Source organism: Mastomys coucha, unplaced genomic scaffold, assembly GCF_008632895.1.
Source record: "Mastomys coucha isolate ucsf_1 unplaced genomic scaffold, UCSF_Mcou_1 pScaffold8, whole genome shotgun sequence".
NCBI lineage: Eukaryota > Metazoa > Chordata > Mammalia > Rodentia > Muridae > Mastomys > Mastomys coucha.
The window spans coordinates 53696946-53700968 of record NW_022196914.1 but is presented as its reverse complement, the minus strand read 5'-3'; the positions used below and the strand labels follow the sequence as shown (position 1 = coordinate 53700968).

General features: G+C 47.7%; 1 pseudogene across 1 annotated transcript; it reads left to right on the top strand.

Moving 5' to 3' along the window:
• Positions 1–486: 486 nt before the first annotated feature.
• LOC116083608 lies at positions 487–1495 on the top strand (annotated as a pseudogene). Its single transcript, XR_004115796.1, has 2 exons — positions 487–1186; positions 1237–1495. The product of XR_004115796.1 is annotated as a repressor of RNA polymerase III transcription MAF1 homolog (transcript).
• The last annotated feature ends 2528 nt before the right edge of the window (positions 1496–4023 follow it).

The window sequence follows — 4023 nt, the reverse complement described above, 5'->3', positions numbered from 1 at the left end:
GCTTGATCTGGCCCATTTCTGGTAGGAAGCAGCGAAGCAACTCATAGAACCGGGGAAGAGCGCCCATACAGGTGACCCTCAAAGCTCAAACTCCAGATGCCCTGTTCCGAACCGGATAGCAGGTTCTTACCCTAATTGAGGACCTTACTACAGTCTGAGGGTGCCTGCAGAATGCCGATAGGGATAGGAACAATCCCCAGTACATGTAAGAGGACTTGAGATTAAGTTAGAACCTGGGCATGCCATCCTCAGGTGATAGGATCATCTCCCTGTCAGCCAATGCTGAGTTCTCAGGGGCAGGTGAGGTGAGGAAGAGGAGCTACACGATGGATTCAAGGTTATATTAAGCTGCAAACAGTACGCTGCTAGTGGGTGGAAAGGCTGAAAGCAGAGCCCTTTGGAGCTAGGCAGCCATACCTGGCTTCCCACATTCCCAGGTAGTGCTGCACTAGTGCCACTGGCACAAGAAACTCCCTTCCAAGGGACATGAAGCTGTTGGAGAACTCCAGCGTTGAGGCCATCAACTCACAGTTGATAGTGGAGACTGGAGATGCCCATATTATTGGCAGGATTGAAAGCTACTCATGTAAGATGGCAGGAGATGATAAGCTTTATGTTCAAGCAGTTCTGCCAGGAGGACCAGCCCCATGTGTTGGAGGCACTGTCCCCACCTCAGACTTCGGACCTCAGTCCCAGCAGACTGAGCAAGAGCCGGGGTGGTAAGGATGAAAGTCCGCTGAGTGACAAGTGCAGCCGCAAGACCCTCTTCTATCTGATCGTCACCCTCAACGAGTCCTTCCGGACAGACTATGACTTCAGCAGAACCAGAAATCATGAGATCAGCAGAGAGCCAAGCCTCTGCTGGTTGGTAAATGCAGTCAACTGCAGCCTGTTTTCAGCTGTTTCAAGACTTCAAGGCCCCACAGCCACAGCTGTGGAATGCAGTGGGTGAGGAGATCTGCTTAGCTGAATGTGACATCTACAGCTATAACCCAGATCTAGACTCAGATCCCTTTGGGGGAGATGGAAGCCTCTGGTCATTCAACTATTTCGTTTACAACAAGCGACTTAAACAAATTGTCTTCTTTAATTGCTGCTCCATCAGTGGCTTCACCTACACACCGTCAGAGGCTGGCGATGCACGGGACTTGGAACTGGGGACAGCAGAGGTTGATAAAGAGCAGAGGTGGAGGCAGCGAGGGCAGAGCAGAAGTGGAGGTGGCGAGGGCAGAGCAGAAGTGGAGGCGGCGAGGGCCGGGTGGAGGAGACCAGCACCACGGAGGAAGACAGGGTTCCAGTGATCTGTACGTGCTGAGAAGAAGCAGAGGCCTCAGCTTCATCTAGCTTCGACCAATGCCTGGACCTGCCTACCCCAGGAGCTCCAGAGCCTCCCCGGATGCTGGCTATGCCTTGGCACTGCCCAAGGCTATACCTGCCCAGACCTTTGGTTTCAGCCTGTGGATGTCCACTCACGCTGCAGGCTCCCACTGCCCATGCTGCAGCTGGATTAAACAGCATGGGGTCTGATAGAAAAGTGACTGCTCTGCACCAACAGTCTGTCACAGACTGGACAGCTGGACCACAGAGTTTATTTTTGTATTTCTTAATGGGCCTGTACACTCCAGCTCTAAGGGCCTGTAGTTTGAAGCCCTATAAATGGTGCCCAGTGTTTAAGGGGTATGGTCTTTTAACCAGCGCCCTGATGTCCACTTTTGCCCTCCACTGTACCAGGTGGGCCACATGCACTGAGTGTGGCTTTGCTGCAGCTCATTTGTTTCCAATAAAAGTTTCTGTGACTTAAAAATAAATAAATAAATACCACATATAAGATATATAAGAAGCAAGGGAATATGCATAATGTATAGAAAATTTCAAGGGAGAATTATACCAAAGTACCCCCCCATGACTGCCTATATATCCCATTGGGGAGTCTGCCCTGCTCACCTTTGTTGATTAGGTGGCCATGTTGCCTATCCCATGACATTGCCTCCCTACTCTCAACCTCAGAGCATGGTGCCAAAGGTGGTTTCCAGCTCAAGCACTGCAGGTAGTAACTCACTGGAAGCGAGCCAAAGGTAAGCTCCCCAGGGACACGTTCTCATCTGTCTTTCTTGTCAGTTCTATGCTAGCATGTAGGAATGTACCTGGCACATATCAGGTGTCTTATAAATATTTGATGAATAAATAAATAAATGTGGGTTGGCCCAAATGGACGAGCTTTGTCATCAGAGCACTCTCTTGTAGACCTGATCTTTGAGAACAAGAAAGGAAGCAGTAGAGGCAAGCTAAAAGAGTGTCAGGGACTCAAATTGCAACAAAACTAACGAATATGTGACCAGGCAGTTGAAACCTGATGGGGCTGACAGAAGATGCCAGGACACAGTGAGAGACTGAGAAGCTAGTCTGTAGCAGCTTCATTTCCCATGAGGTTGCGGTGCTTGGATGCCTACAACCTTGCTGCAGTGTCTTAAATACACCTCACCTCCTCTTGTCCCCTCCCTCGAGCATATTGAGTCATTCCCTGTTCTAATTATAAAAGCTTTGACTTAAGCGATACCATACATGATGCAGTAACTATGCCCCAAGAGATAGTTATTGTAAGTACCAGAGAGGATACTGAAAGAAGGATGCTAACTAGGAGGAGGGTGTACCTCAGATCTAGAGCATGTACAGTGCTCTAAGTCCAATCCCCATCACATGCACACACACACACACACGCATGCACAGGGATAGGGAGAAGGAAAAGGAGAGAGGGGGGGTGGGGAAGAAGGAGAGAGAGAGAGAGAGAGAGAGAGCACTATGCTAAAATGTATGGATTGTGAAAATCTAAAATTAAGAACCAAGTCCAAAGATTGAGAAGACTAGAAAATGTCCACCTATGTACCACTGACTACCACACACAGGTGCTATCCTAGTGATGACAGCACAACATACAAAGACTTGCTGTGTTTTTTTTTCTGCTTTCTTTTTGTTTTCCTTTTTTGATTACAAAGTATCCAAGGCTTGGCTGGAACATGCAGTCTGTAGTCCTGGCACAGGCTCTTGAGTGTGGGGTTACAGCGGTACACCACCACGCCTATCTTTGATCTACTCTCTTTAGGAATCTACACCTGAAGGGGATAGGGCAGGTTCAGGGAGAGTTATACAAAAGATGCAGACAGAGCGGAAGCTGTGGGATGTGGAGAGTCTACAGGACTCGGCCAGCAAAAAGCCTCTGTGGGAAAATGGTAGTGGAGATTCTGAGTAGCAGGGGGCAGTTTAAGGAAGGATAAATGCACAGACTCTAGGATAAAAGCATCATTTTGAATTGTGGGTCTGTGAAGTGCAGGAAATAACCAGCAGGACATGAAGATGGCCAGGGAAGCAGGAGCAGAGACTGTCCTGAGGTGAATACAAACCAGGAAACCCTGACAGCTCAGACATGTCACCAGACAGTGGGAAGGAAGAGCGGTGTGGAGTCTGGGGGGAAGAGAGGTGGGTATCTAAACCTGGGCATGACCTATAAAACTGTGATCTATAAACAGCTTAGGATATCCAGCAAAGCGTGATAATGGATGAGAGCAAGATTAGTAGCTTTGTATAAACAAGAAAAGGAATCGGTATGGAAATCATTAAAATGTGGTGATAACTGTAGTTTCTAAAGCGAGCTAGTAGCTACTGCTTAACAACCCCATTCTGTAGGGCTATGTCTCTTAGCAGAAGTGGCTCTCCCAGGGCCGTACTTCCCAAGGGAGTATGCACAACTCCCTACTCTTTACTCTACCCCAACATTTCAACAGGCGTGAGTTTTTTTAATCCCTCTTTGCAGATAGAGAAGTTCAGTCTTAAAGTGGGTCAGCCGGCCTCCAATAGATTTTTACAAGATAAATATTCTCTTCCCTGAGCCCACCAGAGAAGCCAGATTTCAACTTTAAAGGTGTTGCTGACATTTTTTTCTTTTTCTTTTCTTTTTAAAATTTATTTATTTTATTTATATGAGTACACTGTAGCTGTCTTCAGACACACCAGAAGAGGGCATCAGAT